A 9,217-nucleotide genomic window follows, 5' to 3' on the forward strand; every position below is an offset into this window, starting at 1 on the left:
ACTTGTGAATGTGTGTGAGTCGACTGCTGTGAACAAGAGATTTTTAGAAGGGATGTTTGCTCTGGTCTTTTGGCCCATTAAGGTTTTACCTCTCTTGTTGCATGCAAACTCCTTTATGCTTCCTTGCTGGCAAAGAGAGTGTGATACTCCCAGCTGGGAGAACACAATTGCCAGCCACAGTTCTGTTTTCTAATAAAAACTTGCCTGTGTATTGCCAAAAGGAGAGCCTTGCTGCTGCTTGCACTGTTAACCCCTTTGTTTTTTTCACTCCTCGGTTGATTTGCACCAATATCCTAGTAGACGGAGCCCTTGCCATGCTGACTGCCTCACAGGGAGGAGTATGTGCTCCTTTAGGTTCTAAATGCTGCGAATGTATCCAAACTAAGCACCAAACTGTCAGTCAAGTTTGGCAGTTCTTGCTAAGAAAACAAAGTGTTAAAATATTCACAAAGGACATCCTTTGAGAAAAAGGGTGGGCATCCGTGCCATCCAGCTGGCAGACTTCCCTGGCTGTCTTGGAGGGAGACTGCCTACATTTTAGTAGCTTTTTGTTGTAGTTGATACTGTTGCTGTGAGTTATAGATGCAATGCTGTCTACTCATCACCAAGGGACCCTCACAAAAAATGACATACAGATTGTGCAGCAAAAAAAAAAAATCTGAGAATAAATGGAGAGTAGGGCCTGTGGGAAAACATTGTTTTCTCCAAGTTTCAAAGACTATTTTCACACTGACCTTCCAGCACAGGTGGCCTGGTGGATAACATGTAGCCTTGAGGGGTAGTCTGTGGTCTGTATGTGTGGAGAGCAGTAAATAATGTAACCTTGAAGTGCAGTTTGATGTGTGAAACATACTTGTGTAAACTAGGCCTAAATTTGGTCCTTTGTCTATAAATCACATAAAAGCTACTAGGTTCCCTCTGTAGGGGCGTCTCGTGGCCACTCATGGGTCACTCACAGAGTGAGGGGCTGCCTATACTGGATGCTACTACAGTTGCAACCTGTGTATCTCCTGCCTCCTCAAAATAAAGACTTGGGGACCCTGTGGTGGCGCAGTGGGTTAAAGCACAGCACTAAGAAGCTAAAGCCACTTCCGCATGAGTTCCATCCCAGCCCAGAGGTGATCCACGTGGCATGGCAGACCTCTCCTGACCCACCCGCTGCTCCCCTCAGCAGTGGACTTCATCAGTTGGCCTGTTCTGCTCCCCACTCTGTCTCTGGTGAAGCCTCTTACCGCCCCTGCACCTCTGGCCTGTATCCCAGTTCTGTATGCATAAATAAATAAATCTTTTAAAAAAGTAAAGACTTGTTCCTGCTCCCAACCTATGAATTTCATCACCTGCTTTCTTGTCTGCTGCCATCGAGAACCAGGAAGCTTGTAGCTGAAACCCTATATCCAGTCCTCAAACCTATAAAACCTCCAGCACTTTATCAAGGTTCTCTCACATGCCTAGAGAGTTCTCCCCAACTACTCTTTCCTTGCTCTTTTGCTAATCGATAAATCCTGAGCCCTAGCCTGCGCACATCAGTGTTTGCTGAGTCATGGTCTCAGTCTTGACCAGGAAGTCTCAAGAGGCCATTTTCCTAGCCTGGGAGCCCGTCCCTTTGGTCCACTGTTCTTACGTCTGAAGGGTGAAGCAGCGGACAGAGATTGGGCCGTCGTTAAATCATCCACCTGTTTTGTCAGGGAGGTTGGGATTGAGTGGAAGGGCCAAGGCCAGCTCCCTGGTCCGGTGATAGGACCATTTGTTTATTTCATGTCTTGCCAGGACTGAGGAGACTGGGAGGCTGTTATACTCATGACTGTGAGTTACTACACAATAGGATGGGGGGGGGGGCATGTCTTACCTACAAGAGTCTGGATACAGCATTTTATGTGGTTCACAAAGGGGTCTAAGGCAGGGTACTTCTTGCTCTGTCAATACAACCTACGCTCTTGCTGTACAGGAAAGCCCATCTGAGACTCAGAGTCCAAGGTTTCACTGAAGACTGGTCACACAGTCCCTCTGCGGAGCTGTAGCTACCAGCTTTCAGGCTCCCCAGAGGAATGAAGGATGTTTCCTTAATCACCTGCTCTGTGCAAACAACAGGATGGTTAAGAGAGCCCTGATTAATTTACAAACCCGTGGAAAGCCAAGGTTCCAGAAGCCAGCCATGGGCCAACTCTGCAAATTGGCCTTGCTAAGAATCAGACTTGCTACGCTACCTCCTTAAGCTACTCCATCTGTCACTATCTAATCCCCACTCAAAATACAGTGCTTGGTTAAGAGTTTAACACACATTCCATTAAATTCGCCAACCAACTTTTTGAAGTCCATATATTATTCTCCTTTTCTGGAACATTGAGAATTGGGAGAGGAAATTAATTTCCAAAATTCTTGTAACTAGGAAGAGATAAAGTTCAAAGCATAGATTTTCATGAACACAACTAATCATATGGTACATCCTTAAAATTATTTACTGGGCCCTCCCTGGTGGCCCAGAGGGTTAAAGCACAGCACTGAGAATCTAAAGCCACTTCCGCATGAGTTCGGTTCCCTCATGCCCTGGAGGTGACCACATGGTGTGGCAGACCCATCCTGACCTGCCCGCTGCTCCCCTCTGCAGTGTACTTCATCGATCTGCCCATTCTGCTCCCCACTCTGTCTCTGGTGAAGCCTCTCACCGCCCCTGAGCCTCTGGCCTGTACCCCACAAATAAATAAATCTTTAAAAAATATATATTTACTGAATGCACAAATAAATAAATCTTTAAAAAATATATATTTACTGAATGAATGGATATCAAGTAACTTGGAGCTCTAGGTAGCAATCTAATTCTACTCTATATGTATATAATTCAGTGTAATTACTTTTACTCTGTGAATTAATAAGGCAAGTATCATTCCCACTCCACAGAAAAAGGAATATCTAGAACTGGAGTATATGGAAATTGTTTTGTCCCAATTTCTATGTCTGTCCACAAAGAAGAAAGTCAGGAGACAGAAAGGCTGAACAAGTAGAGTTTATTGCTCCCAGGCAGCAGCTCAGATAGAGCTCCTGAAGGTGGGGTCTGCAGCTACTGCGAGTGCTGTAGGGGAAAGTCTCTCTTATATAGGCTTTAGGTTCCCTTTTTTAAAACTGACGTGGTGGTTGGATGCAAGGCCCGGTTCCAGTCATTGTGCTATTGCCCATATACGGTCACACAGTTAGCCTTTGTGTTACTGACCATATCTGGTCACACTCAACAGAAATATATAATTAATTGTCATGTTGACAACACCTTTAACAAACAGGAGTCGTGGTGCAAACTAGGAGGCAGGATGCTGCCAAAGAGCAAGATTCTGGCCTTCTTATTGATAGAATAATCATGCAGCATCCATTGTGAGGGGTGGAGGACAAGGAGAAAAGGGAGGGTTGAAGCTAGACAGTGAGCGCTCTCATCCCTAGGGCCAGGGGCTGTGAGTCTGCCCTCCAGGTGCTTCTCATCTGCTTAATGACTGGGTATTGTGATGGAGATCAGATCAAGCTCTAGATCCCCAGACCGGTTTCAGTCTTATCCACAAGGGTTCCACTAATCAGCTTCTGAAGCCAAGCCTTGGTTCTCATTCCCCCAGGCATTCTAGGTCAAACCTCAGATGTACACACTTCCAAGGTGATCAAAGATTTCTGCTCTTGGTTGATTTGAAAGGCACCTTACAAGGCTTAGCTATTATTGGTTGACCAGGCAGTTTTGACCTTGTATTGGAACGCAGAGCTGCAGCTAACAAAATGGTGGCTAAACAGGTCACTTGGGAGTAACAGACCCACAGTAAATTATTATCACTTAGAATTTAAATAAAGCTTCTGGTGGTTCCTCCTATGTTTATTGTAACAGGATATGTGTGTCTGCATCACAGCTGCTTTTTAAATTCTCTAATCAAAATACCTAAGCTCCATCAGAGGTGGTAACCTGCTGATAGTTTTGGAAAGGGATAAACCTCAAAGGATTGAATAATAAGTTATAATCACTGGCCCTCCCTGGTGGTGCAATGAGTTAGAATGCAGCACTGCAAGCTGGCAGCAGCCGCATAAGTACAAGTTGGATCCATGCCCCAGAGGTGATCCACATGGCGCAGCAGACCTCCCCTGACAAGCCCGCTTCTCCCCTCAGCAGTGTATTTCATTGATTTGCCGGTGCTGCTCCCCACTCTGTCTCTGGTGAAGCCTCTCACTGCCCCTGCACCTCTGGCCTGTACCCAGTTCTGTATGCATATATAAATAAATAAATCTTAAAAAGTAAGTTATAATGACTTTCAGAATGCAAGTTAGTTGAGCAGAAAACTTCTGCTATTTTTTGTTCTTTGGGGGTGAACATTAATTCAGCACACAATAATCTCACATATCACATCAAGGCAGAACCATAATATGTGGCAAGCTTGAACTTTATTGTTCTCACACAAATGAATTCATTCAGACAATGATCCTCTTCATTGTTTTTCATTATTATACTAAATGTTGACATTTGTGCACTAAAGAAAAAGAAAAGTTGGATTAGTATAAAAATTATCATAATTTAGCAAGAGCATATGTGGTACACAAAATAATTTTCTTTACAATTGTTAAAATAATCACTAATATTTCTACCTAAAAGGTAAGATTTAAAATCCAATAGTATCATGAAGGTGTCTCACTGATTTTAGCCAACTAAGAAGCTAATTAAAAATATGAACAAGGGGCCCTCCCTGGTGGCGCAGCGGGTTAAAGCACAGCACTAAGAAGCTAAAGCTGTTATAGGGCCCCCAAATCTGTTACAGGACAGGGAGAAAGAGGGGAACCCCTGAAGTCCCAAAACCTGCCTGCTCTATGTGGGCTCTGCCATCCGCCGCATCAAGACAAAACATATAAAACTTTAATGAAAAGAGACTTTAATACAGTGAATATACAATACGGAACACAAAGAATATAACTTCTAAATCAAACACCTGAAGTTACCCATCCCCTCGTGGGCAAAAGTCAACCCAAAAGGGGTTGGCCCAAAGCAAGGCCTGAAAGCTGCCACTAGACTAAAGCACCTTCTGGCTGGGACCCATAGAAAAGGGTCAGAAATGGCCAGACAAATCTGGGAGGAAAAGAGCAAAATCAATATAAACACTGCCTAGTCACCTCCCTACAGGTATCTCACCCACATCTGCTTTAACCAGTCCAGGTAAGGAAACAAGGACGATTTCTTCCTTACATCCTCGCTGCTCCATGTGGCTTCCTCAGGTCTCCTTCTTGTTCTCCATCCAGCTTCATTCTCTTCTTCTCTTCTTTTTCTCTGTTCAGCTCCACCCTCGTTCTGGGTGGGACAGGGAATCTGCAACTTCCCCTTTTCCTAGAGACCACCCTGTTACAAAGCCACTTCATCATGAGTTCGATCCCCAGCCCGGATGTGCTCCACAAGGTGCATCAGACCTCTCCTGACCTGCCCGCTGCTCCCCTCAGCAGTGTACTTAGTCAGTCAGCCTGTTCTGTTCCCCACTCTGTCTCTGGTGAATCCTCTCATTGCCCCTGCACCTCTGGCCTGCACCCCAGGCCTGCATCCCAGTTCTGTATGCAAAAATAAATAAATCTTTAAAAAATAAATGTGAACAAGTAGTATACTTTTAGAGCAACCTCAGGTTTAAGAAAATATTAGCATAGATTCCCTTTCTGTCATATTTCTTTCTCCTTTGATATTAACAGATATCATTCTGTTACAGATTTTTAATTACTTCTTGTTTGTCTCTTAATCTAATGAGACATATTGACTGCTTAGCAATAATTAGTTTAAAAGCTTTTTAGATGTTTTAGGTGTAAGTAGAGCCGAGAACACTGAATTAAAGCATGCCTATGCTGTTGTTGGTAGAATATTTTTCAGTTAACAATTAAGATACATTTGTAGGTCAATAAAAACAAACGTGCATTTACTATAGCTAGGTAACTGTTCAATAAAATTTTAAATTTGAAAAATACAAGATGTACCTTCTGTATAGATGTCTTTAAATCAGTTTAAATTTCAAAAGATTTCACAACAGAGAATTCAAAACTGAATTGCTCAGTTTCCTACACAGCATAATGAAAAATTACTTGTTGGCAAACAGTGTTTTTCAACTTGCTAGTTTGTGTGAGAGTTGACAGGAAAAACAACCAACCTCCCGAAATCAACTCGAGTCCTAAACGGCAGTGTCACTGTCTTTGTAAATGTTACTATATTGATTGAAATTTTCATATCTAAGTTATTTGGTTTAGCTTCCCATGCCCTTTACACACTGAGCCCTGAGGTATTATGACTGGTTCCTAAGGCACTGTGCTCTTTCCCGACTCCATAACTTTGAACTGTTTTATCTTCTTGAAATCTCCCTCTATCCTTCCTCATCTATGAAGACTTGAGTCAAACTGCATCTTCATCCCATAGTTTTTACTTCATGCTTTCTAATCAGGACTAAATGTCACATCTCTTGGCAGGAAAAAAAAAAATTACATTTCAGTGTATGGTAAATCATCTGTTAGTCTTTCTAAATTTGCTATTTTATCTTCACCAAGTAAAATTAGCCTGCATTGAAGCACCTAGCCTAGGAATTCTTTATACTTTTTTTTTTTTAAGATTTATTTATTTATGCATACAGAATTGGGGTATAGGCGAGAGGTTCAGGTGAAGTGATGGGATTCACCAGAGACAGAGTGGGGAGTAGAACAGGCAGATTGAAGAAGTGTACTGCTGAGGGGAGCAGCGGCCAGGCAGGTCAGGCGACCTCTGCCTCACCATGTGGATCACTTCCAGGGCAGGGTATCAAACTCGCACTGAGGTGGCTGTGGTTCCCTCGCAGTGTTGTGCTTTAACCCACCAGGGAGCAACCTCTTCATACTATGATAGAGGCCAGTTGGGTCACTTCATATGCACCCACTCTTCTGTGAAGAGCTCAAGCTGGAAGCTTAGGAATTGTTACCTGTTGTGACTGCTGAAGACATGGCATATCTGAAGGGTTTCACAAGGTAAGCAGCGCTTCACCATTTCCTCTTCCTTGTCTTTCCCTTGCCAGAGTACCAGTTGGTAGGTTAGCCAGATGCCTAGGAATCCACATCTTATTACAGATATCTGGCAATTCTCATGTGGTGACATTAAAATGGACAGATCTTCAGGAGCAGTTACTGAGAATAAATGCTCACAGGGAAGCCAGCAATTAATTCATGTTGCTTCCCTTTTTATTTATTCATTTAACGTATACTCATCCAGTCTGACACTTGAAAGTTGCCAGGGTGTGTTAATGAACAAAACAATACTGGTGACTGTTCTGAGGGAGAGAGCAGTCTGATGGCACACACAGATTCTAAATGATCCAATCAATAAAAATATAATTATGATTGGGAATGATAAGCACTATGAAAAGATTATGAGGGGTCCTAAGCAAAGTTTTGAGAGAAGAGAAGCATTTTTGAGAATGACTTTTCAGAAAGAATCATGCAAACATAGATGGAAGAGCTAGGAGAAAGTGCACAGAAAGCAGGTAAATGACAAAAGGCATTTTAGGCAGGGGGGAGTTCATCCAGACTCCAAGGAACAAGACTGAGACAGCCATTTCAAGAAATCAAGATGTTTCTGATTGTCATGATTCTCGTGTCGAACACTGAACAGTGTTTGATACTGGTAAATGCTTTTTTTTTTTCTTTCTTCTTTATTATGGGAGTGTACCACCCAAGGTAGTGGGAGACCAAGCACAAATCAACCTTCTAGAATGAAGAAGTTTCAGGGTTTCAAGTCCCAGGGTTGGGGTAAGAAGTGTGCTATTTTTGTTAAGTCCCTAAATCAGCAAGGGTTTAAGAAAACTGGCATCTCCAGGTTTCAGTCATTATCTTAGTGAGTCCAGAATCTTCCATCTGCTAATAGCTGAACCACAGGTTCCTGCTTTATCATCTCAAGACCCAACTACCTGGCACTGGAAACAGGGAGGTCTATGCATGAGGGAAAAAAATCAGGGAGGTTAGTTAGAGAGGACTGTTCATTGATTTGTATGAAGGCCTTTATCACAGAGACTCGGATGAATAGATTGATGGAGATTTGTGCCAGCTTAGTTCAGAGTGTGCATGGAGAGGAACAAAAAAAATCATTCAGGCTTTGAAAGTTCAGTGGAAGATTTTGACCATTATTCAGAAAATAATGGGAAGCATTTTAAAGGTTTGAAGCAATACATTTACATGATTAAATTGAAATTTAGAAAGAACACTGAATACTGTGTGAAATTTCAATGAGATTGGCATGGAGAGGTGGCTGTAATGGGGACCAAATTGGAAGCAGGAGGGCTAGATAGAGGTTCAGTGCAGAAAGCCTTATGTTGCACAAGGCACCACAGACTGGGTAAGTTAAAGTAAAAGAAATTCATTGCTACATAGTTCTGAAGTCTGAAACCAAGTTGCCAGTCAGGCCTCTAGCCTCTTACAGCTTCTGGCACCTACCAGCAGCGCTGGGTTTACCTTGGGTCGTAAATGAGACACAGAGGTTGTTTTGGATATTGATCTACCCTAGCAACTTGTGCATGGGACCATCTTCTCCCAGTCTCCCTTGGCATTGGCTTCCTCTGGGGGTCTATATCCAATTTCCCATGTATGTAGATGTTATACTGAGTGAAGTCCTACCTCGTTTTTATGTGATTACTTCTGTAATGATCCTATTTACAAATTAGAATACATTCTGAGGCATTAAGGATTAGGATGCCAACATCTTTTGGGGGAGGAACATAATGTAACCGCAACAAGAATTAAAAGTTAACAGACTAGGGCCTTCCATGGAGGTGCAGACTAGGGCCCTCCCTGGTGGTGCAGCAGGTTGGAGCGTTGCACTGGGAAGCTAAACCTGACAGTGGTTGGCTTGAGTTCGACCCCTGCCCCAAAGGTGATGCACATGGTGTGGCAGACTTCTCTGCTCATCTGCTGCTCCCCTCAGCAGTGTACCTCATCAGTCGTCCTGTTCTGCTCCCCACCTGTCTCTGGTGAATCCTCTCGCTGCCCCTGCACTCTGGCTGAATCAGAGTACTGTATGCATAAATAAATAAATATTTAAAAAAAATGTTAACAGACTAAAGATGGTAAAGCAGGAGCAAAATAATTTCAGAATTAAATGAGTTGGATGCCATTACTGCCTGAAATTTACCCTAAAAAACAAGAAGGCAAATTGTGGCCTAGTATCAGGGATATTTTATATTCTGTAGAATAGTATTCCCAGCTGCTCATATTAGTCTTACAG

Source organism: Condylura cristata, unplaced genomic scaffold (genome assembly GCF_000260355.1).
Source record: "Condylura cristata isolate star-nosed mole 26May11 unplaced genomic scaffold, ConCri1.0 scaffold00001, whole genome shotgun sequence".
Classification (NCBI taxonomy): Eukaryota; Metazoa; Chordata; class Mammalia; order Eulipotyphla; family Talpidae; genus Condylura; species Condylura cristata.